Source organism: Lepisosteus oculatus, chromosome 12 (assembly GCF_040954835.1).
Source record: "Lepisosteus oculatus isolate fLepOcu1 chromosome 12, fLepOcu1.hap2, whole genome shotgun sequence".
In the NCBI taxonomy this organism is placed as follows: domain Eukaryota; kingdom Metazoa; phylum Chordata; class Actinopteri; order Semionotiformes; family Lepisosteidae; genus Lepisosteus; species Lepisosteus oculatus.
This window is the reverse complement of record NC_090707.1, coordinates 35,198,633-35,224,994: the sequence shown is the minus strand read 5'-3', so window position 1 is coordinate 35,224,994 and position 26,362 is coordinate 35,198,633. Positions and strand designations below refer to the sequence as shown.

General features: G+C 41.6%; 1 protein-coding gene across 5 annotated transcripts in view; it reads left to right on the top strand.

Annotated features, from left to right (window-relative positions):
* The window catches only part of raph1a (Ras association (RalGDS/AF-6) and pleckstrin homology domains 1a), a 136,498-nt gene that overhangs the window by 28,466 nt on the left and 81,670 nt on the right, over nt 1-26,362 (top strand). For 4 of the 5 annotated variants that reach the window (XM_069196333.1, XM_069196337.1, XM_069196336.1 and 1 more), the window contains exon 2: nt 11,499-11,601. The exons of the other annotated variant lie outside the window; for it this stretch is intronic. The gene's annotated coding sequence lies outside the window, so the exon portion shown is untranslated. The remainder of the gene's footprint in view (nt 1-11,498; nt 11,602-26,362) is intronic. 5 annotated transcript variants of the gene reach the window in all.

The following is a 26,362-nucleotide window of genomic DNA, read 5'->3' as shown; positions in this document are numbered from 1 at the left end:
TATATGCAATTTTATAAACCCTCTGGAGATTTGCTGTTCTGGGTCCAAGGAGATTGTTTTTTTTCCCCTTAATCACCGAGAAGAGAATTGCTTAGTTCATAAAATAAATTGAAATTGTAGTTGCACTCAGAGCCTGAGAGAGTTCATTTATGCCCACAAAGAAAAGCTTCAATTCTTAAATTAGATGTTTGCTTTCTAATCCACATTTGACATAAGAGAATGCGTTGTGGAGCTGTCTTGAGTTGCTAAGAGTTACATTTGCATTTCACCTGCTTTATCTGGCAAAGAATGCTGGTAAATTCCAAACCTCTGTTTTTAAAAAAATTAGGAAGGTGAAAAGAACCAGGTTTTCTGAGGAATAACTGGTACAAAGCCTGTATTTAATTGGTTATGCTGTGCTAAATTGATTCTATTTTTTTTCAACAGATTGGTTAAAGGGTGCTCTAAGTATCTCTTGTTGAGCATGTTTTGAATTGAGACTTTTTTACGTCAAGCAAGCCTATATTCTTCATTCAACTTCATAAATACAGGGTCCTGCCAGTCATCTTGGTATAAGAATGTTTTGTTGGGTGCTAGTATTAGTAGGATCCTTGTTCAAACGCAAACTACCTCTGTTTGACACTGAGGTAATTGATGAACATCCTCAATTCATCAATTAAGCTGTTAAAAAAGGGTTTTTCCTGGTCCTGGAAAGCTGAAGTCTTGTTTGTTGTAGTCCATTATTTTTAAAGGTTGAGAACATGTGTGATTTATTCATCAGTAAAGCATGTAATTCAAGGGAACTTGGGTTATTCAATTTCCTGTTGCAAATATTCTCTTTTTTTGCTCATTTTAACAGTGCACCTGCCTGAGTAACCACAAATAATTGTTCATAATCTTTAGAAATTGATTTAATGGTGTAATGTAAAACCTCCTAGATTGTGGCTTCTCAGCACCAAGGTTGGAGACCCTGACCGAGTATAGGCCCAGAAACATGCTAAATGACTTATGAAATCTGATCTGTAGAATTGCAGGTGACCCTGGTAAAAAAAAAAAAAAAGACTATTTTAAGGAGAGCACAGCAATTTACTGTTATGTGAAGAGTGCAGCTCTCCCTGCTTCTGTAGAGATTCGATCCCAGTTGCTTGCAGAAGGCAAATACCTCCCTTTATGCCAATAGAGCAGGTCCTCTGCCCCAGGAGAACACACCCCAATAGTGAAGAGGGCAGCCCTGCTTTGCCCGTCAGGATACGATCACTGATGGGCACTGAACCGTGCAGCTCAGTGCAGCTCAGCAGCAGAGAGGGTGACGTCAGTTCTGAAACTCGCTCCGTTACGTCGCTGATGTAGCCCTGTTACATCAGCACAATGTCGGGGTTTATCAACTGTAGGCAATATTGGGTTCGGCGACGGTTTCCAACATTTTATTTTTGGATGTTTTTTGGACCCACCTGGCTCAGCAACAAAACGTGCTTATAAGAGTTCATTTCAAGTCCATAAGTGAGTAACAGGGTGAGGCGATGCTGCAGTGGTTAGCATTGGTGCCATGCAGCACTGGGGCCCTGGGTTTGGTTCCTGGGAAGCAATCTGTTTGGAGTTTGCATGTTCTTCCCCTCTTTGTGGGAATTTCCTCCCACAGTCCAAAGACATACTGGAAAGTTTATCGGCTTCTGAGAAAGCCAGTACTGGTGTGAATGTAGGCATGTTCCCTGCATTTCACTGGCGTACTGTAAAGAGTGTATCCTGCCTTGTGTCCCTTGCTTGCCAGTTTAGGCTCCAGCTCCCCACCGCTACCCTGCAGTGGCTAAAACAGTTTGGAAAATGGATGGGTGGAAGTAAGAACATCAGCCGTTCGGTTACAACCCTCTGAATGATGAGCCCCATCTCCTGACTACCTGATCCATACATTTTATTGGCCATTTCCCAAGCCTTTTTTGTTGGTTACAAGCCAAAGAAAGCTAGTCAACGCCCATGTTCAATTAATTACAGTACTTTTACCAAGCCCAGTTTGTCTCCTGTCCAGGGCAGTTTAATTACTAGGCTGTTTTTTTTTCCCCCAAAGCCTGTAATCACAGTGCAACTGGAAAGCTATTAATTTTGATGACGCAGCATCCCTACACTGTCTAATGAGTGAGTATCACACTTAAACAGGGAGACCGTGCAGCTGAGCCATCGGATATAGCTCTTGCAATTCTCTCTATATAGCAACACTGGGCAAGACAAATAAAAATAGAAGCCAGGGCATTTGTATTTGGGCTATTTAAGATTTAATGAGCTGCAGTCTCCTGTAAATAAACCAACTCCAGGTGCAGCACATTTCCCTGCTGTTATTTTACTTGGGGTGCGTTTTCCAGAGACGGATGTCGAGTTAAAAACAATGGTGAATACGCTGTGTAGTCCGAATTTATTTGTCCGATGCTCCCCCCCAAAGTAAATTACATTTGCACCCGCTTATAAAGTTAGATATTTCATTTAAGGACTAGAATCCTGACTACTGCTCCGCAGTGCCAACTGGTAATTTGCTTTCAAAGCCTCCAATGAATCAAAATGTTGCAAAATAAATGGAAGTGTTACTTTTTATCCCCCTTGCTTTTCCTCAGCTTCCTTAAATGGACTTGGCCAGCACCTAATCTGTACTTGTACCCTGCTTTCCGTTTCGGTTTAGGTCGCTCTTCCAGTTGGCGGTTTTAGGAATCGCGGCAAATGCGACAAATAGTCCCTCTGGCATCGCTCCCCTCCCCAGCATTTTGACGTTCTCTCCCTTCGTCCTGGCAACCTGCTCTTCAGGCAGGAAATGACCGCTTCTATTGAGCGAAAAGGAAGCTGTGTGGGAATGGAGCCGGGAATCACAGCTGCCTTATCCCACGCCTGTGTGCCGCCGAGCCAAGCAACTGAAGCCACTTGGATCTAAGCGACATGAAGCAGCCAAGTTTCAGGGTCGTGGTGTGTATTTCCCCCCCAGCCCCCCCCAGTTTCAACTACTAAAGTGTACACCTGTACACAATTTTCTCACGTTGGTCCAATTTATGCTCTGTAAAGAGGTGCTAGTGGGGCCAGCAGGGGGGCGCTCACCCTGTGGTCCATGTGGGTCCTAATGCCCCAGTATAGTGACAGGGGACACTATACTGTAAACAGGCGCCGTCCTTCGGATGAGACGTAAAACCGAGGTCCTGACTCTCTGTGGTCATTAAAAATCCCAGGGCGTTTCTCGAAAAGAGTAGGGGTGTAACCCCGGCGTCCTGGCCAAATTTCCCCATTGGCCCTCGCCAATCATGGCCTCCTAATAATCCCCACTAATAGCTGATGTGTGGTCAGCGTTCTGGCGCACTATGGCTGCCGTCGCATCATCCAGGTGGGGCTGCACACTGGTGGTGGTGGAGGGGAGTCCCCATTACCTGTAAAGCGCTTTGAGTGGAGTGTCCAGAAAAGCGCTATATAAGTGTAAGCAATTATTATTATTATTATTATTATTATTATTATTATTATTATTATTATTATTATTATTATAAAGCAGTGGTTCTTAACCTGGAGTGCACGCAGCCCCAGGGAGTGTGAGATGCACTGCTCTAGCATCTATGCATTTTCCGTTTCTTTTTTATCTACGCATTTTTAGCGTTTATAAGACCTGCGTAGTGCATACTAATCAGTTATGTAGCGTTCTTCATAGAAGGTCCAGAAATACTGAAGGTGATAGTACTTTAAGGTCCAAGACTGACATAATATAGCTATACGAAAGGTGCCCAACTTCATTTCTTGAGGCCCAGAACCCAGGTTTTCTAGGTAAATTATAAATGCAGATAAGTCCTGGAAATTGTCAATACAGGCCTGTTAAGAACAAGTGATTATAACAGCACTGGGACTAACTAGGGACTGTAAAGCAACTAAAATTATTTAATGTCTTCAGTGGGGATTTTTTCTTTTCGCAGTTAATGACTTGGCAATTTTTTTTGTACTTTACCGTAAAAGGCTTATGTCGGTCTCTTTTCTGATGCTCCTTTTGATCCCACACTGGAAAAACAATCAAAGGTGTGCAAGAACTGCCCTTTTGGTTCCCTGTGATCCAACTATTGTCACCATTATTGTGGTACCAGTTAAGGGAATGTGGGCAGTGGTAAATAAAGCAATTGTGGTTGTTAACTGTTTTTATTGTATTTGTGGGGGAACATGGCAACTAAGGGCCCTGTAAATTGAATCAAAAGAATGGTACAGGAAAATGAAGGTTGTGGAAGGAAAAAAATCTCAGGAATATTACATTAACCACTGCAGTAACATGCTGTTTCTGACAACTTGCTCTGTAGACACAGTGTGGCTCGGATAGCTTTAGTAGGGAAGAATCCATTATCTGTGGAGCACCAATTTGATTGGTGTCTTCCCAGCATTCCACATCGTCTCTTACCAGGAGACGACACTTTGAGGTCAGTGAAGCTCTCTTCAGCCTGGTGTGGCACATAGTGTCTGATTTTCCCTGACAGCTCGCTTGCAGATGAGAGCTGCAGCTCCCAGCTTGCTTCTGGGGCATGGCTATAAAGGCACATGATTCGAGAAGATCTGTTAAAAAGGAAAGAATGAGCTTAAATAGCCTTATGAATTGATTCAAACAGAGCGAGTCCAAGTTTGTCGGTTTTGACAATTCTGTGACTTACAGATGACTTGATATATAGTGCATGGAGCATCAGCACGGTTGTCATTAGTCCAGACTGTTAGTATTCATTTATTTCTGAGAAATTTCAAATGGACTGTCTTGGTTCCCTTTGCATTTACCACCCTGTGGACATTTAAAATTCCTTATCTTTTTCTAACAGTCCATTTGCTTATAAACCATCTATTGCTGATTTATTGAAGACATTTCTTTTCAAACCATTGCTCTCATTGTAGCTTTCACTACGCCAGTGGCTCGTGTATTGGAGAGCTGTTAGCAGATCAGTCAACTTTGTCCTTGAATGCAGTCCTTTCCTTAGGAGTAGTTAGACTTAGCTGTCTGAAACTGTATGGGATTGAGCACAAGGGGAAGCAGAGGCTGAGAACTGAAGTAGCAATACTGGAAGATCTGCGGATGGAAGAAGACTATTTTGAGAGAGGAGCCTTCTGAGGATGAACAAGAAAGGAGCCTGATATGTCCCTGCATTAGTAAAGGCCCTCAAAATAAAAACATAAGGTTACATTCAGCCCATATAGCCCATTTGGTACTTGGTAGCTAGTTGATCCATGGATCATATCTATTTTTGAAAAACGCCAGGGTAACAGCTTCAACAGGCTGGGTAGCTTGTTCCACACTCCCACAACACTTTGGGTAAAAGGTTTAGCTCCCCAGCCTTTCCATGTTGGAGGTTGACTTGCATGTTGAGTTCTATAATTGTGGGTTCAAGCCCAGGTGCCTAACTGGTGTTGCAGCCTTGTGGCTTCCTGGGTGCTCGTTAGCGAAGGACGCATACTGTACTCCTTTAATCGGTGCTGAACCACGGGCATAAGGCTGTGATACCAGTGACAAAATACTGGTGTCAAATATGGAGGCCCCAAAGATGGCGTCAATCTGCACTTCCTCATTGACCCCAGCTTGTGTGCTCACAAACTCAGTTGTTTCAGCCTTTAATCAATTGCTGAATAAGACAATGTATAAAACCCCCAGAACTCCAACCTTCAAGGACAAGGGCTGCCCATTCCTGATTTACGTACTTACAGCGCATTTTTTCTCATCCACCAAACAGAGCAGGGCTTTTTTTGTGAAAAGAAACAACTGTCATTGTGAGGACTCAAAAGCGTGGTGTTGGCGGATATCGAGTAGAAGTGTCTGGCTGGAATGCCTGGCTCGCGATTCTGTCATCCTTGTGCGTTGTGGACCAGTGAGAACATTTCCCCTTAGGGACGTAAAAGTGCGTGCCATGCCTGCAGGTGTGACTCTCATAATCTTTCTCTACTTTTTCTTGTTAAACATTTGCGTAATGTGCCGTGTATGCAGAGATAGTATATGTTCTGTACACTGAAAGCATGTCGTGCCATTTAGTTCAGTGGGAAATAAAAAAATACCATTGTGCATTTACTTATTTTTGTGAAAGTTTAAAAAAGTACCAATGACAGCTCTGTTTCTCTCTTGGAAATTTACTGGGTGTTTCACAAGGCTGTGGCGGAAGGGAGAGACGAACATATAACATTTAAGCAGAGCGCTAACAGTGCGGTGTTGTTTTCTTGCTGGAACAGCCCAGACTTTTTCAAATTGTAAAAAAAAACCAACAGGGTGGTTCCATCAGTGTTTTTCCCTGCTGTTAACTTTAATTTTAGACGCTTGTTTTTTTTCCCCTTCAAAAAGTGTTTTCTTTTGATTTGTTGTCACATCCTCACCAGACCGATGAAATATATCCATTTTCGACTGAATTTTTACGTACAATGAACGATATTGTTTTAAACATATCAGTTAGAGCTTTCCATGCAGTGTAAATCCTGCCATTTTCCTGCCAGTCTTGTTTTTTTTTACCCTACAGATCTGTATTGGATCTGACCAACTTGTATATTGGCAGCAGCCATGAAGAATTTGTGGTTGTGAGGAAGGTGATGATAATGTAAACATCTATTGATGATACATAATCGGTAATATGTACACAATAAGGGCATAATCTAAGCACTTCACTGTAAAACTATACGTCTACTCATCTTGACCTCTGTTGTTCTTGTACAATATATACATACAGTAGCATAGTGTGTGTATTTACACAAACACAATAGCTTCTGAACTGCCACTGATCAAACGCCAGTATAATATCCAGTACAGACCAGTCCTTGTATGGTTCTGGGATTAGAAATTGAGTGACAGTGTTTAGACAATGCTGTAGCTCAATGAGGTTAGGCAACCCGGAAGATTGCAGATCCCTAATGACACCGGTGTACAAGTATACACAATATAATTAAAGAACACCTAGGTAAAAATACAAAAAGGCAGGTCTGCAGTGTTCCGTGAAGAAAGTTATAAATTATTTGTGTTTAAAAAAAATATATGGGAAGGCGAAGTCTTCAACGTGCCACTGGCAGTGTAGATTTTTCTAGAAGTAATTGCAAAGCTACTTTTTTTTGTCCCCTCAGGCAGAGGGCGTGAACCAGTTATCTTAATCAAGTCTGGCCTGTGGCACACCGAGCTACCTAATGGGTCTTAGCGTCTTCTCTTTGTGCTGTTTTTCGGAGAGGGCATCCTGTCACAGGCTCTGTTCATGGCACTCAGCTGTCTTTCATCAAAGGGCTTAAGACCAAGCAGTTAAAATATCCAGCTGACTTGTTTTATTCATCACTGGTCTGCTGAGCGAGTCCTTCTCTTTTAAGAGAGGCAGGGGAGGAAAATACTACAGCGCTCGTCTGTGGTAATACAAGTAAAAGCCCACTGGGAGACTAAAGATTAATTAAACACACTGAATGTTTAATTCTAGATTTAATTTAGGTTATAGCTGTGAACAGCCTTTGCATGCAAAGATGACAAAACTGGCCTTTTCTATAGATTACACACTTCACAACCCTGATGTGCTCAATGAAACTGAGGCAGCCAGTATTTCTGGTCAGTAACAAGCTTTTCTCAGACTTGTTAGTGGATGTATTCACTTAAATTCAAATTTCCATTACAGAAGGCCTGTTAGTTGTATTTCAGTAAGTACCAGCACTGTTTCTGAGCATATATTTCCTCACTCTTGGTTTTCAAAAGAGGTCCAGAATATAGGACAAGAGGTGTGGTCTTGGACAGGTGGAGGTCTGACTGTCCTGACATGGTCTGTTTTTCAGTAGTCTGTCAGTTTCTTTTACACATGTTGTGGTATTTGGTCAGTAAAGGCGAGGATATCTTGGTTTAATGTACAGAACATACAAGAGAGTTAAACAGGCAGCATATCATTTTTTAAAACAATTACGTTTTGTCACTTATTAAAGCTCTCATTTATTTCCCCAATGCTTCTTGCTCTTTAAAATGCTCTTATAAGCTGAGTATAACGTATATTGGTAATCTAAATTAATGTACACTTCCCTTCTTCCAAATTTGTCATTTTAAGTAAACAGGTCAAATAGGTTAGCTTCTTGCCTTGAATGTAACACATGTAGAACTCGCTGCTTAATTAAAATGATTTTTCTTATATTAACGAACTGTGAAGCCGAAGTATTCCATACATTCATGCATCACTTTACTCTGCATGTGCGTTCATTTGGATTTAGTGTTGATTTTATAACGCTAAACCATAGGGATGTCAGTTGGTCAATTGAAATGGTCGCATTGCAAGAACTATACACTGTAGAGCAATTAAATGTGTTGTATGTCTAATTTGGACAACTGTATGTACCAGAGCGAATGTGTGTGAATTGCATGTGACTACCCTTTTGGGTTCATTAAGGTTTGTGGTACGTTTTCAGAAAAGTCCTATTTGTACGTAGATCACATGTCCTTATTCCATTAATTCTCTTGTTTTGAATTGGCCAGCTAGCTGTGAGCATACCGCAGTTGTACGTTACCAAGTACGTACATTAACCACTTTGGAAGCACGTTCGATGAAATACGAAATCCCAGTGCTGAGAATGGCGTTAGACTGTGAGAGCTGGGGAGCTTCAGGTCAGTGGCACGCTGCGATCGCTGCAGTCAGCTGTGCCACAATGAATCGCCATCATAGCGCCTCCGATTTATTTAAAGGGGCCGGTTTTGCGATCTGGCTTAATCGATCGCGGAAACGCAAAACGCTTGAGACCCTTGCGAGGTGCACAGTGCATAAATGTTTCAATGCCGAAAAGAAGTGGGAACGGCAAGCTTCAAAATTCTTTCTTATTCTGCAATCCACATTTTAAGCGCGTGCTTACGTATTTGGTAGCATTAGAAATGACGTGGCTCTTTGCACTTGCTTTTTTTGAGTGGTCTTATTTTGAGTATTTGGATGGGACAGGAGAAAAGATGGCAGAACAGGAGCGTCGTTGATGGCGGAGTTTTCTACGTTTGTGTTGCTGAACAGTCTGAAGCAGCTGCTGGCCAGGATCTGTGCCACCGTATCGGGGAAGTCTAAAAGCAGGGGATTTGGAAATTCCTGCCCAGTTGGCTGTGAAGCAGGTGTTCCTTGTCTGTCTGCTTTCAGGGGGCGTGTGTTTGGGTCTTTGTGATATCATGCACTGGTCTTATTTTTACCCCTGTTGGGTTGGGTGTTGGGAAATGAGCTTTTCAACTTTCCTTTCGTAGGGGGGGGGGGGGGGGAGGGGTCTTGAAAGATGATTTTCATACCTGTTGACCTGTACAACAGTAGACAAATGCCCTTATTTGTGAAGACTTTTAAAAGGACATACCTGTAGCTGGAATACACCTGCTGTGAAAAACTAGCTTTGTTTTGTGAAAAGAAAAGTGGCTGGAGAGCAAATAAGTTGTTGTTTTTTTTTTTCCTTAAAGAGCTGCAAATTGAACTGGCCTTGCTCTTGGGGGAGATTAGATTTTGATTTGAGATGTTTAACAGCCGCCATGGCAACCGACGCAAATGGTTACTAATCTGCTAGGATTTCCATAATTTTCCCCCTTTTCTCAACATTTGCAGGTCTAAATGGCTGACAGACTTGATCTGTTACAAGCGTAGGGTCATGCCAATAAAAACAAGTGCTGTCAAACTGTCTTCAACGTTCACAAGCGTGCCCTGTTGTGGGGATAGGAGGAGTGACCACTTGCTCTTGGACATTGGCCTTTTGGGATTTCCCATAGTTCTTCAGTTCCATAAAGCATCATTTCCTGTTCATGAAGTTGCCTGAATCGTTATTTCAAAGTGCCCTGTCAAAACTGAACATGATTCTCGATCGGGGGCTGGCACGTCTGTGCATTTCTTATTCCATCTTGGCTCTTAACTTAAATCCTGCTATTGTCATCTGCAAGTGGTCGTTAAGTCATTAATTCCAATTTAATAACTTCCTCCAGCTCTTCAGGCGGGCGCTGAGGGTTTTGAAGAGACCTAAAAAATCTCCAGACACACTGGCTGTCCAAGACCAAGACCTGTTGTAGATGGAATCCATAATATGTACCGATGCAAAACATCTCCTAGCACTTTTAAATGATAATATTGAGTTGGTTAATCCATTCTGCCATTTTCTAATTGGAGCCTATTCTGATGAGCAACTGGCACAAGTGCATCCTGGACCAAACGCCAGTCCATCTCAGGGCAGACACACGGATACAGCCACACTCGCACCTGACCAGTTTTCCCAGTCAGTGAACCTAGCATTATGTCTTTGGACTGTGGAAGGAAACTGGAGCACCTGGAGGAAACCCACACAAAGACGGGGAGAACATACAGACTCCACACAGATAGCACCCTGGGTCTGGAATTGAACCCAGAGCTAGCCACTGCACCACTGCCCTAAGTTTAATTAATATTTACTTAAATTGATTATTGTGCCAGTATTTCCGAAGGAGGTAAATGGAAATTTTTGGACAGCTAGCACATGAGTAGGGCACAACAGGGTTAATCAGTCAGTACTCAAGACATTTGCTTTCATGTATGCTGTTTGCCCTTCTATATGAAAAGTGAAATGTGGGGAGAAGCTACAAGGATCTCATTTTGTAACAACAGCAGCAGGATTCTGGTGTCTGCTGCTAAAAAACAACCCCCACCCGCTCCCCTTCCCCCAGAGAACCCAGCCTCAACTTGAGATGCTCAACTGTTGTTTTCTAGATTATTAGGCACAGTTGCTCTTCAGACAGCTGGGTGGTTTAGCTGTCGCAGTCTTCCTATATAAAAATAGAACTGTGGAAGGTTAAGTGAACGTTACTTTCCTGACATAACAGCATTGCACCCGGTTTCCTTTGCCCTCTGTGGAAGCAAAAATGCCAAACTTTGTGGCTTTCATAAGGTGAAATACATCTGTACACCTCTGGGTTAAAGCAAGGCATGTTTTGTTAAACCTCTTGAACCGCAGTGCCCGATAATACAGGCTTACACAACTCCTGTTATAAATTTTTTGGCCTGGCGTGTTGAGACCACTTCAGAATGTGCTGGGCCTCATTATTTATGAGCATGATAATGATGACTTTTAAATCATGCTTGCTGCTCTCTTGTTTTAGAAATGGGCTTTTCCTGCTTTTCCTGATTGCTGCCTGAACTGTTAAGTATGTAGATATTCATGCATTTCGGTATGGTGCTGCTTATCTCACTTTGGGTGAGATTTGGAGGGGGACTAAGATTAGTGTAGTTTTTGCTCAATAGTCAGTTAAGCTCAAGGTTTTTTTGTCTTTGATGCACCCCATAACATAGAAATAAAGGCTTTCACTTCTGTTTGAATATACTAGTGCAGTAAAATGGAAAAGACTCCCATTGAAAAGCAGTGTCATCCATGTCGGTTTTTAGTGGTCACAGATCCTTATGGAAGCCAATGTCAGGCATTGAAAATTTCAAGTCTGTGAGCTTGCATTGAGCAGATTTATGTAGACAGATGCACTGCTATTCAGTGAGGGTATTATCTCTTTCTCTGCTAAAAGATTCCAGCTGTGTTCAACAGTATGACATTATTATTAAAGCTGTACGTCTTTTTCTTTTACTTAGAGAAATCCGCAAGGCTGTTGTGCAAGCACTTACTTGAAAACTGTCCACCTGCTGCCTAGAAACACTACTCATTAGCCTGCGAATCCAGATTTGAGAGGTCACGGTAAGGACATTTGAAATCTCTGTTATTGGGGAGCGAATGGTATTTAACAGGTTTAAAAAAGAGAAAAAAACAGGAATACTCCCATCTGACTTTGCATGGGAAAATTGACTGTCTTGGAGAGGTTTTTGTTGTTCCTACAGTATGAATCGAATGTAACAGATTAAGACTGATGCATCTTGGAGTCCCCTACTCTGTACTTGAGTGGTTTTTCCACCAGCCTTTCGAAAACAGGAGGTCAAATCATTTCTTGGGTAGAAGGAGGACTTTTGATGAACTGCATCTGCAGAAAAATCACTCCCCGTTATTAGAATCGGAATCAGATTTTTTATCACGTCTCATTTTAAAGAAGAATGTGAATTATATTAATGGATAATAATTACAAGCAAATTATCTTAATGCGCACCTCTTCAGCTACAGACTTAAGTGAGTTTGTCTTTAGATGGATATAAGTAGTTAACAGTATGGGCAACGTTAAAACCATTTGAGTATGTATCACTTGCAAAATGACGAGGCTCCGTGACCCAGCAAAAGACGCTAACCAAGTCACGGCATTTTTGTTCATCATGATAACATGTCTCACAACTTTTTTTTTATAAAGGTCAGGATCATTTCTTTGCTGTGTCAATTTCTATAATTTGGCTTGACAATCCAAAAATACCATCTTTTTCACGTATGTATATGAAAGTACTCATTTCACCCACCACTGAAGAGCAGCACTCAGCTGTGTGATGTGCACCAGCAGTTCCACTGCACTAAGTGAGAAATGACTTTGTAAATTGAATTACATAGAATTTACAAATCCAGAATGAAATTTAGGCAGGACATCAAGGTTAACACCCCCACTCTTAAAAACAGTGCTAAGGTATCTTTATTGCTCATATACTGTAGCTGGGACCTTGGTTTATTTGTCTTCTGGAAAAGGCACCATAAGATAAAAAAGTATGCTTTTCAGCATACTGAGGCATTGTTGTGGAAATTGTGGTCTGTAGGGAACAGTGCCACCTACTGGTTCACCTATACTGCTTAGAGCAGAAACTTGACCTTACTTTGAGGTTTTCCATCCCAGTACTGACCAGGGCCAGTCTTGCTTACCTTCTGAGGTCTGACGAGATCAGGCTAGAAGAAGGTTCAGGCATTTTTTGAAAGAAGCTAGGGGATCGCAGTCAACAACACCATTGGGCAGCTTGTTTCAGACTTCCCATAACCCTCTGGTAAAGTACCTCCTATTCTTGATTTTTAAATGCACTGCCACATGGTTTCCTCTTGTACCTTCAGGCTGGGGTTTCCCTGTTCATTTGGAAGAAATGAGGGGTGGGTTCTGGTGGGTTCACTTTAGGGAAAATCCCTAAAGTACGTGAATCGGGTTCCCTCATGGTCTTATCGGTTCAAGGCAGAAAACGTTCAGTTCTTTCAGCTTTTCTGTTTTGGACATTCCATTGAGCCTAGATATGCATCTGGGTGTTCTTTTCTGGACTGTTTCCTTCTATTTTTCTTGTATTGTGCTCTGACAAATTGTGCACACAATTCTATGTGTTTATTATTGCATTGTACAGGTTTAGCATAATGTACTTTATTTAAATGTTCTGCTTTTGACTAATATTTATCATGCTGTTTGCCTTTCATATTGCTCTTCCACATTGTTTGGAAGATGAAAATGTATGTTGACAGAACAAACAGTAAATACCCGAGTCTTTTTCACTTAATTAGCCGCTTCAAGCTCAGTATTTCCTGTTTTAAATTTGTAGTCGGCTATCTGTATTCAACACCCTACATTTGTATACATTAAATTACATCAGCCAGGTGTTTGTCTAGTCCCCAGTTTGGAAAAGCTAGAAGCCCTTTTGTTCTGCTTTGAACAGTGCCTGGCCATTCTTGATTTCATAGCGGAAATTCTCAGGATTTGCAAATTTGGCCAGAATATGAATGTCTTGGCATACTAAACATTTTTACTTTGAGGAGAAATTCCATGCCACCTCCAAGTCATACACAGTCACAGACTTCTGATGTTGTAAAGGGTAACAGAGGGATTTGCACACCCCAAAGAAATTTGTTAGGCTTGATTAGACTAACAAAGCGAGGCCGACGCTAATATGGAACATAGCATTCTCATATGCCAGATTTTGAGCATGTGAGCAGTCAAACCCCAGTACAGTTATTGCAGGAACTCCAGGAGAAAATGGATTCCATGGGTCCACAGCCTTACAGAGGCATTCAACTTTGAGGACTCTCTCCTCACAGAAAATGGTGCTGTTCTGTTCATATAAGCATGCTTATGAGACGACAGTGTATTTGATTAATATTGAAAGTGAAGAACCCGGAAGAAGTTGGTTTTGTTTGCTGTCAGTTGGCTTTCATTCTCAAAGTAAACAGATGCCCGTTTTTCTTCGTAACAGACTTGTTTTCTACATTTTAGGTTACCTAATAAAGCAGCACAGCTCTAAAGCCGTGCTTATTAGTAGCTAATTAGCACTATTCTCCTCTCTTTTTCTTGTGATCTTCTGTGATATTTGTCATTTGCCTTGTGTTTAAAAATTCATTTATTAAATTAGTTTTTCTATATAGGTGTATTTTTATATACTATTTACATAATTGTCAGTGATCACTTTTACCTCTCAGGAAACACTACGGGGTCCCTAAGGTATTTTAGCTCATGGAGGAATAGGAGGGCAAGATGGGCAGAAACGCCCACTCACCATTCAACTTTAAAGATCCATATTAGGATTTTAAATAACAAACCCTGGACAAAACAGACCTACCCTGCCCTTTATTTACACTGAGGAAAACCAAAATCAGAACCTACAGTGCCTTGCGAAAGTATTCGGCCCCCTTGAACTTTTCAACCTTTTGCCACATTTCAGGCTTCAAACATAAAGATATAAATTTTTTATTTTATGTGAAGAATCACCAACAAGTGGGACACAATTGTGAAGTGGAACGAAATCTATTGGATTTTTGAAACTTTTTTAACTAATAAAAAAATGAAAAGTGGGGCGTGCAAAATTATTCGGCCCCCTTGCGTTAATACTTTGTAGAGCCACCTTTTGCTGCGATTACAGCTGCAAGTCGCTTGGGGTATGTCTCTATCAGTTTTGCACATCGAGAGACTGAAATTCTTGCCCATTCTTCCTTGCAAAACAGCTCGACCTCAGTGAGGTTGGATGGAGAGCGTTTGTGAACAGCAGTGTTCAGCTCTTTCCACAGATTCTCGATTGGATTCAGGTCTGGACTTTGACTTGGCCATTCAAACACCTGGATATGTTTATTTGTGAACCATTCCTTTGTAGATTTTGCTGTCTGTTTGGGATCATTGTCTTGTTGGAAGATAAATCTCCGTCCCAGTTTCAGGTCTTTTGCAGACTCCAACAGGTTTTCATCCAGAATGGTCCTGTATTTGGCTGCATCCATCTTCCCCTCAATTTTAACCATCTTCCCTGTCCCTGCTGAAGAAAAGCAGGCCCAAACCATGATGCTGCCACCACCTTGTTTGACAGTGGGGATGGTGTGTTGAGGGTGATGAGCTGTGTTGCTTTTACGCCAAACATATCGTTTTGCATTGTGGCCAAAAAGTTCGATTTTGGTTTCATCTGACCAGAGCACCTTCTTCCACATGTTTGGGGTGTCTCCCAGGTGGCTTGTGGCAAACTTGAGACGAGACTTTTTATGGATATCTTTGAGAAATGGCTTTCTTCTTGCCACTCTTCCATAAAGGCCAGATTTGTGCAGTGTAAGACTGATTGTTGTCCTATGGACAGACTCTCCCACCTCAGCTGTAGTTCTCTGCAGTTCATCCAGAGTGATCATGGGCCTCTTGGCTGCATCTCTGATCAGTCTTCTACTTGTCTGAGCTGAAAGTTTAGAGGGACGGCCAGGTCTTGGTAGATTTGCAGTGGTCTGATACTCCTTCCATTTCAAGATGATCGCTTGCACAGTGCTCCTTGGGATGTTTGAAGCTTGGGAAATCTTTTTGTATCCAAATCCGGCTTTAAACTTCTCCACAACAGTATTACGGACCTGCCTGGTGTGTTCCTTGGTCTTCATGATGCTCTCTGCGCTTTCAACAGAACCTTGAGACTATCACAGAGCAGGTGCATTTATACAGAGACTTGATTACACACAGGTGGATTCTATTTATCACCATCAGTCATTTAGGACAACATTGGATCATTCAGAGATCCTCGCTGAACTTCTGGAGTGAGTTTGCTGCACTGAAAGTAAAGGGGCCGAATAATTTTGCACGCCCCACTTTTCATTTTTTTATTAGTTAAAAAAGTTTCAAAAATCCAATAGATTTCGTTCCACTTCACAATTGTGTCCCACTTGTTGGTGATTCTTCACATAAAATAAAAATTTTATATCTCTATGTTTGAAGCCTGAAATGTGGCAAAAGGTTGAAAAGTTCAAGGGGGCCGAATACTTTCGCAAGGCACTGTAACTCTTCCTCAAGCTTTTCAGTACATTTCTTCAGTGCCCCCTGCCCAAGCAGCTACAGTAGGTAGCTAATGTGCTACTATTTTTCATAATGCCAGGTATCTTTTTTTTCCAAACCTCTGTCCCAAAAAGATCCAAGACTCTTCTCATAAATGTACAGAACTTGCACTTCACTTGACATGTTCACACAATCGACCAGTTGCTTCCCCAATTACTCCGTCCTCCCTCTGTTGCAGTGCATAATGGGGACTCAGTTCGATCCCCCCTGGATCCCTCCACTTAGTTTCTTCCAAATTTCAACTGTCCAATTGTCTTCTACCGATTGGTCAGGTGACTGAGGATGGCAGGTCATTCCCTGTTGCCTTCTGGGGATTGTAATTCAATAAAGAACGGCCATCTTGTTGGTTGACATGCACCAAGCCCTGCAGAGATTTACAGGAAGGTTAGCATTGATTGGAGGGGGGGGGGGTGTATTCCTCACCAATATTCCTGCAAGCCTGAAGGCACCTGGGAAGACTGAGCAATTAAGCCACTAGTCCAAAACCAACCTTCTTTGGCCAGTCTTGCACTGCTGCTTATTGACCCACAATCACAAACCACTAGTAACACAATCCGGTTTCGAACTTGCAAAGAAACAAAAGAGCTCATCCTGTGCTTGACAAGAAAACAAGAAAACTGGGTTATCAAAAAAGATATATATAGCACATTGTTATTGATGTGGACTTACTATAAGACCTTTTCATATCTCTTTTGACACACTGGGACTGACAGCATAACGTTATTGATCACTGAAAATAGGTATTTGCAAGCTATTGTTTGGTAAGATGGACGTTTTTGTGTGTGCCATTTCCCGTGTCTCCTAGCAGTTAAAATACCCTGGAGAGTGGACATTCAGAATGCCAAGGGTATCCGCTTTCAATTAATAGAATCAAGTAACAGGAGTTCCCAGCTGCACAAAATTACGTTTTCCCCATATGCAAGTACGATAAGCCCCTTAGTCAATAGAAACCATATTATACGTGTAATGTTATAGATCTCATACATTTTGTGAGTCCTATGAAAAGTAGATCACGTGCTCTACTTGATAAGTTCACTGTGCCTTATGAGTGTGGTTTCAAAGCCCTAACCTCGTGCCTTCAGGCAACAGACATAATAAAACTCGATTGTCATATTTCTTTACCGCAATTGTTTGGTAACTAAAGGTATTTCAGAAGCACCATCATTTTCTTTCTGTACATTTCAGTAATGCAGGAAGACAGGCCCTTAACAGACGTAACAGTATGCTGTAGCCGAAATGTGTTTTGGAAATGGCGCTTACTTCAGTAACGCCTTTGAAAAGGCACTATATGGGTCTTGTACTCCGAATACGGTTGGTGAGCTTTATGATCAGCCATTATGTTTACATACGTTTCCAGTAAAGAGAGTAGTAAATAAAGTTTAGTCAGTTAGCTAGGCTATTGGACCTTTGATCTCAGAGGTACAGGGTCTGAGAAAATATTTAGAGCAGTAAACTTCAGTGTGGGATGGGCTTAGTAACATGCAAAATTATATCATGACTTGTGATTCCTTTATTTCTGCACTTCACTGTTCAGGACAGTGCAGAGAAATAAAACCCCCAAAATATTAACTATATTTTTTCCCCTTTTGTGGTGTTTATTGGTTTTCCTTTAAAAGAAGAATGCGTTTATTATCTGCTCTATGAAGCACAGGTGGAGTGTTTTTATCCTCACAGGCTGTGACTATTCTTATACAATTCTTATTTCAAAATGGAGCCTTGTTCACTTTGAGATTTTATTGTTTCAAGAAGGCTGTTTCAAATAGATTTTTTTTCCCCCATCTAATTTAGTGCATGCTTCCCCCATTTGAATTCTGAAAAGAATGTAGTATTTTTTTAAGGTTGGCCAGTGTTGCTTCTTTCTTCGCCAGTAGATTATTGATCCAAGAATCTCCCCAGGCCACTGCTTGAAAGATCCCAGTCAGACATCATCCACAAGCTGCTGTTGCTGTGTAGCTCAGTTGCCCACCAGTGGGCTGTAAATGAAAACCAGTTTTTTTTAGGGCCTTTAGCTTTTAACTTAATCCCTTTTAGTACAAGGATTTGAATGAAGGGCCTAGTGAAATATGAATTACATAGACTTGAAAGGTAAAATACATAGAAACGAAAATTGCCTATATAAAACAATAGATGCATTATATTCTATTTTTTACTAAAATTGCATCCCAAATCCCAAGCTAAAGTAATAGTAAAATGAAGTAAAAGAGAGAAAATGGCGAGTGTTTTTTTTTCCCCCTAATACGAACCATTTGGGGAATGTGTAGCTGCTTGTACACAAAGTCCATAAATATTTTTGAGGTTACCCTGTTTTGCATCTCTAAAGCAGCACACAATTACAGCCTTTTCTATGGAAGCACCATTATCACACAGCAACACAGCGACTCAGCAAATTCCGTGAAACTTATCTCTGTGCAGACTGTTATTACATGGTGCTATACATTGTAAACTACACTCTATTGGGGGGGACTGCAAGTGGGGAAAATTAGCTCAATGCAGGAAACAGAGGGGGCCAGAATTTAAAGTAGGTTGATGGTAGCTTGGCTAGTTTTCATGTTGTGGTTGCTCTGGAAAGGCGTTTGTTTTTAGTCTGCCGTTATTAGAACAGACACAGATGAAATGTGGCCGTCTTGCTGTTTTAGAAGTGGAAATATGACTGTTTTTATGCAAAGATGTGGGAGTCTCTCTTGTGTCCCAGTACAGCATGTTGTTGTAATTGCTACAGTATGGTCTAATTTGTTTTGTTGGCCTCTTACAGAAGTAGAGAGAACGGGGCCATTTGAGTATGGGGGACATTTGAGTTTAAGGTCCAAAATAGTAGAATATGCAAACAGATTTTTTTTTAAGGAAATTGAAATTCCCAAAGCAGAAATGTCCACTTCATTTTTAAGAGCTTGAGCTGCTGAGGACTGTGGGGTAGATGCACTGTGCTTACATTATCCAGTGACGTCCTCAACTAGGATTGGTGAACTATGGCATGAGGGACAGCTCTGGTCCCAGAGAGCCACAGTTCAGTAGGTTTTACAAGTTTCCCTTAAATCAAGTACTGAACTAATCAGTTAATGTTACAAATGAGAGAAGAGCTTTTGGACCATCTAGCTCCTTGGTAGTCGAGGTAGATGATCCAGGGATCTCATGGTGGAGTGGAGCAGTGGCTCTATGGCTAAGGATCTGTGGCTGGAAGGTTGCCAGTTCAAATCCCACAGCTGGCAGAGGAATCCTACTCCGTTGGGCTCCTGAGCAAGGCCCTTAACTCCAGCTGCTCCAGGGGCGCTGTACAATGGCTGACCCTGTGCTCTGATCCCAAGCTTCTCTCCCCGTCTCTGTGTCTCATGGAGAGCAAGTTGGGGAATGCCAAAAGACAAATTCCTAATACAAGAAATTGTATATGGCCAATAAAGCAATCTTATCTTATTCAGCTGTCTCTTGAAAGAATAACAATAACATGGCTGAGCAGCTTGTTACATACTCCCACAACCCTTTGGGTAAAGAGGTCCCGCCCTGTTCTTAGTTTTAGAGTGAGGTGGGTTTGTCAGTGCTTTCGAGGATTTGGTTATAATTGAATTGCAGCCCCTCGTAGTCTTTCAGTGTTCAACATTTAAAAGATTCAGTTCCTTCAGCCTGTCAGTGTACGACATTCCCTTTGGCCCTGCAGTGTGTCTGAGTCCAGAGTCAATCTACATTGCCCAGCTAAAGCTCTTGAAAGAGCGTTGGTGTTTACATTTCAGTTAATCTCTTGGCTTCTTAATGGCGTAAATCACCTGCTTAAGTGGTCAAAACGCAGCTCTCAAGTGTTTAGACCTCAGTGAATAGGGGCGACTTGTACAACCTGCTGCATTGTTCCTACGGGATCAGGGTTGCCCAGCGAGATGCCATTGTTACTTGTAGGGCTGCCGCTTTCTCTCAACAAATCTCTTAAAATGAAGAAGCCGTTATCAGCAGTTCGAAAGTGGTGTTTTTAAATGTCAGTTTTCTTCACATGAAGCTGTGCCAGGAGCTAGATAAGGTCCGCATTACAGCTTACTGCAGTGTACACCACTGCTTCTTTTATCAATACAAGTGATATTCATTTTTTGAGATGGTTAAAGTGGCACAGCAAGCCACTCTCTTCTGTGGAGACTGTAGGGGTGTGAGCAAATCCCTAAAGGAAAAAGGAAGTGCACTGCTCTCACTGAGTGCATGCAGTTTTGAAGGCAGCCAGTATCAAGCTCTACTGGGTGAGCTTCGTGTCTAAGTTTAATGTATGATAGGGGAGTATGTGTGGTCTGGACATGGAGGGGGAAAATGGAGCCATGTGTGGGATACAGTATGAACACAATGTTTTTAAAACTGCAGGCGACTCAAAATTGAAACCAGTTTAGAGGGTCCGTCTTACTTTTCTATATAGGACTTACTACTTTGACATTGGGTGCAATTCTTTCCCCATTTAACTCGCACAGTGCTCATTCCCTTACTTAAAAACCTTTGTAACTGGCTCTGTCTGAGTCTGAAAACCATTTTAGGAGATGGAATTGTGGGTTCAGTAGTGGTACAAAGTGGAAATTTTAAGGGGTATTAATTAAATATCTGTTTTGGGACGAAGACCTGTTTTTTGCCCGAAAATTTGCCTGACCATTTCGCCATGCTAACCATTCCTCTGGCTTTTTTGAGAGTTTGGAAGAGTATTTTTGTTCAGTGTATTGGGTAGTGTACTAGCAGTGTTCATTTAAAGGAGCTCAGATGTTTAGTAATGTGATATTTATGTGGAATCCCTGAGACCAGAGTCCTGTTTGCTATTTGAACTGCTGTTTTTTTCCCCCTTATTGTAAGATGAGATTTGCAGCTTTCATGGGAACAATAGGGCGCTTTTTGGATAGCCATGACTACTTCATATGAAAAAGATCTGTGCCTTTTGTGCAGATGTTGAAGGCATTCAAGTAGCTGGCTTTTATTTTCATGGCCTTGGTCGGTCTAGCAACAATTATTCACATGCAAAAAGGCTTTAATGTTATAATAAGCAATATAGCGAAGCAAAAGCAGTATGCTTTTGTTGGGCCATCTATCTAACTGTGGCAGAATATACCATTAAAAATGCATGATAGTCAAGGAGTTTTTAGACTGAAGCCCTTCAGCCCTGTGTTAGTTATAGCTCTGTACTCAGGTTGTTGATTGTTCCTGTTTGTAGTGGCAAAATCCTTCCTGTATTGCAAGGAGAACCCAAGACAATCGGCTTTGTTTCTGAATTGTGTTGCTGGCTTTAATTCACCTGGTTTAGGGGTTTAGCTGGTACTCCAAAAATTCTTGGTCGAACCTCATGAGCTGTATTTATGCCTGGCTTTGTTGTATGACAGCACATCTGAAAGAAAAACAACAACATTTGAACATCCCGGTGTAGCCTATGGGCAAAATCTACCTTTGTTTTCTCCTATGTGGATTACAGCAGCACCCTGCTGGCATTGTGCGTGAATTTCAAGGCACAATATTTAATTGGGAGCAAGTGACGTGAACATATTACTTCTTCACACTGGCTACTCCTCCATATCTAAAGACTCTTACGACTGTTCTTCAAGTCTTTTTAAGAACACTATTTTGGGAAGGTAATAAGAACCATACTATAATGTTGATGGCTGGGGTCACTTGGGAAAAGGCTTGGAGACTTACTATTAACTATTAATTGGACAGCAGTATGGAGCAGTGGTAAAGGTTCTGGACTCATAACTGGTAGATTGCGAGTTCAAATCCCAGGAGAGAGAATGCTCATTAAGCACGGTATTTCACCCAAACTGCAGAAGATGATTTGGCAGCGTGGATAAAATTACTTAAAGACTCTTCAAAGATGGGTTAGGTGTGTCTAACTGAGGTTTAGTTTGGGCATGCTGTGGTTTAACATTTACCAGTTTTTATCGTGTGTGTATATATAGTCTTTTCAGACGCCCTGCATGCACTTTAGGGCAAGGCTGAAACATTTTATTGATGCTTTGCAATGAGTTAATGTTGGGAGTAAAATGCTGTTAAGCCTGCTGTATCTGCAGGAAAAACAGCACAGCATCTTGAAACCATTGGACACTGCAAGAATAGATCTGATATGCACTTCTTTTTAAAAGTGGCTTTACCATTTGCCATTTTAGGTTAGCCTTTAATGGTTTTGAAATTTCCCCTGCCTCTTCAATTTCTGTCTGAAATGGATTTAAGTAAATCAGGATTTCTCTGATGGCCAAGATAAAAAATACTGCCTCAAAACGTTAATCTGGTACCTCATTTTTTTTAATGTTGATTGAATAATCTTTAAAAAAAATGAAAAGCACTTTAGTACTTAATAAATGGGTAACTTTTCGGGGAAGTCAAGAACTGGGTAGTAATGGCATATTCTTTACTGCAGTTCTAGTTGAAACTTAATTTGCAATTGACCTAATTGGTTGGACACCTGGAAATTTGGAGCACAATTTAATGATATTAAAATATTACAACAAATGGGCTGTGCAGCACCAAGTATTAAAGGTTAAATTTGCTCATTTTAATAAGTGCCCAGCTTGAAGGCAGTTGGGCCCTCCTAAAAATCATAAGGCCTTCCCTGTTATTGAAACCCCACATAGGAAATTCATCCCAATGATTATTTTATAGTGCAGTTGTGAGGTGCAAGTAGGTGATGTGTATTCCTGTGGTCTCTTTGTGAAAGCCCAGCTTCGTTAAGGCCGGGCTGCACAACTCCAGATTTCTGGTTTTCTTCTGTCCTCGGCCCTTAATGAACTAATTAAACTGATGATTTGCCTAGTTGGATAATTCAATTCCTGACCTGGGGAGTTTGTGTGTTCTCTCCATGTTTGTGTGATTTTTCTCCAGGTGATCTGGTTTCCTCCCACAGTCCCAAAACACACTGGTAGGGGTAATTAACTTCTGGCTAAACTGGCCCTGGCCTGCGTGTGTGCTGGACTGGGCCAGTCCAGGGTGTGCTCTGTCTTGCATCTGTTGCTGGCTGGCATAGGCTCCATTTCCCCTGTGACATTAAATAAGAGGAAACTGTTAGAAAATGGATGGATATAAAGCCCGTTGGCTACTGCCCCCTGCGGAATAGAGATTGGCTTCCCTGCCTGAAGGTGTTCTTTAGTTGCTACCTCACATGTGATCCTCCTTTTCACTGTCGGCATAAGACCCTAGTAAAGCTTCCGTATTTGTTGACATTTGGAGTGTCGTGTACTCGGTGGCTACTAGCCAGGCCCTCATCAGATCCACGGCGGTGTGTAGTTTCTGTTAATAATAATAATAATAATAATTGCTTACACTTATATAGCGCTTCTCTGGACACTCCACTCAAAGCGCTTTACAGGTAATGGGGATCCCCTCCACCACCACCAGTGTGCAGCCCCACCTGGATGATGCAACAGCAGCCATAGTGCGCCAGAACGCTCACCACACACCAGCTATCAGTGGGGAGGAGAGCAGAGTAATGAAGCCAATTCATAGATGGGGATTATTAGGAGGCCAATGAGAATAATTGATAAGGGCCAATGGGAAATGTGGCCAGGACGCCGGGGTTACACCCCTACTCTTCTCGAGAAACGCCCTGGGATTTTTAATGACCACAGAGAGTCAAGACCTCGGTTTTACGTCTCATCCAAAGGACGGCGCCTGTTTACAGTATAGTGTCCCCATCACTATACTGGGGCATTAGGACCCACGTGGACCACAGGGTGAGCGCCCCCTGCTGGCCCCACTAACACCTCTTCCAGCAGCAACCTTAGTTTTTCCCAGGAGGTCTCCCATCCAGGTACTGACCGACAGACTCAGGCCTGCTTAGCTTCAGTGGGCTGCCAGTTGTGAGTTGCAGGGTGATATGGCTGCTGCTGTTTGTCTCCTCGAGGCCAGGAAATTGCTTTTTCTGCTCTAGGCCTTGGTTTCACATTGAGAACAATTCATGAACATGAGTATTGTTGTAGTGGGCCAAATATTTGAAAAAATTGAACATGTCAATTAAATCTTAAATTATATTCTTTTCTACAGATGCTGAAGTTACCTTTCAGCGAGGGGAATTTTTTGTTGGAGTCATACCAACAAAGATATTTTTTGTACTGTGATGCCTTCTAAACCGAAGCATTGTTAATAAGTAAGAGTCCCTCACAGGAAATAACACACTAACACCTACTGTGAATTTACTTGGAATATAATCTTTTCATCTGCCTTACTGTCACCCAGGCTGTTAGACAGGGTGGATGTATGATTACACTGTTCTAGTCTATATTAAGTATTCTACCCAAAGCCTTTGTGAGTGGCTTGTGAATAATGTTCTTAATTTAAGTGCAATTGAATAAACACCATCAGGTCCTGCTAATATAAGTGCTTTGTCCTTGCAATATCGCTTGTTTGAGATCAGTCAAGACTGCAGAGGACACTCTATAGTCCAGGCCCTGTTCATTTGTGCTTGTCTTGGGAAAACGTCTACATAAATTATTCCTTCAAAGCATTTTATGTTGTGCTTCATTCTCTCCACGCAATTTATTATTGTGTATTATTTGCTTTTACAATGGATATTAACAACTTGTTATTGTGAATGTTGTCATGGGTACTTTGTTTTCAGGTTCAATGCTTTATCTCCCTGTAATTTAACAAAATGGCATGTCAAATTGGTTTCTTAATTATGAAATGCTATTAAGGTTAATTTTGTTTCCATGAATTTGCATGAATGAGTGTTTTTTTTTTACACAAGGAAAAATACTTAAGGTATTAGTGCCCGTTTTAAATAACTCTCTTTTGTGCTCTTCCCTAACTTTACCCAGAACCTCCACGATTCCTGTGCAATTCAGCAGTAATTAATTTAGCAGGTTTTTTCCAAAACATCTTGAAAAGTGGCTTCTGCAATCACTCTCTGAAGCAAGTCAGTTTTGCGTCGCCTCCAAATAATGGACCACAGGAAGATGAAGTTCAGACACAGAGCAAATTGTTTACTTGCTGTAAAATTATTTTTGAAGCTGTTGTTTTTTTTTAAATAAACATAGTTTTAAAAGTTAATGAAACATCCACCAACAGGAGTAATATGTATTCCAAGTGAATTACATTTTTGAATATCCCCCTTCCAGATGAGTTTAATTAATGAATGAATTGAGACTTTTTAACATTTCTTACAATTTAGTCTACAAATGCTTCCCCCCATATACTTCTGCTGGATGAGGCATGTTGAATTGACAGCCGAGCTCAGAGTTTGCACCTGTAACCTCCTGGAAGTATGATGTTTGTACTTGATCAGAGAGGGAACTCTATATCATTTCTCTGTTTTTGCAGACAGCCAAAGCACAAAAAAGTAACATTTCTCATTTGAGTTAGGTTCCTAAACTACTTTTAGTCTCAAATGTCTCTGTGCTGGAAAAATGTGAAAGTTTCTGCTGTTGGTTATGTCTCTGAAGACAGGGTGCCTGACAAGTAATAGCAGCAAATATACAGCCCCTGATTATACACATACAGTCAAGTCCTGTTTGGGCAAGTGGTACAGAATCCACAGGGCAGCAGCATGTGGGAAATTGGATCTCTGCGGAAATCTGGGCATCTTATTGAGTCTAGTCGAGCGTGCTTTTGTATTTTAACATCCTGCTTTAGTGAAGTGGCTTAATGAATAGATGGTTTGACGATCTGTATAATCCCCCTGCCCCCCACTTCATACTGAGTCCATTCCACCAACCAGTCTGGTGGATTTCTTCACTTGGGGTGTACAGGAATGGGGGGGGGGAGAAACGTAAATGTGAAGGGGAAGATTTTTGGAAATCCTATATTGTTCTGGAAGAGAACCGTGCCGAGGAGCGACAGCGTAATGTCGGTATTTTTTCCCCCACTGTTTACTAATGGCATGAAACTCTCCAAGTGCGTGCCCAGAGGATGTCTTAATTGGAAATAAGAAAAAGGCCTGCTGGAGCAAGGCAGGCTAATTTGGCAGCCGTGTGGCCAAACAGTGATGCAGTCGGCTTGCCAGAGCTCTTTTCTTTGGCAGGCTTTTAAAGAGCTCTGTGTGATTTTGCGCAAGAGGCCAAGACTGAAAGAAAGTGATCATCCATTAGCGCCGGTTATTTACAATGCTTGGAGAGCCGTGAAGATGACATTATTGTTGGGCTCTCTTTATGCTGGGCTTTTTTTTTGCTTTCCTCTTCTGCCTGCTTTTGCACAGACACGTGATTGGCAGCTCTCGTCATCTACAGCAATAGCTGCTCCCTGGTCTGTTATCTTTTCAGATCGCTCTCACAGGGCACAGTGCTGGAATACAAGATGAGCCTTTCCCTAGCTTCTCGGCTGTCTGGAAAGGCAAAGCTGAGAATTAACTTT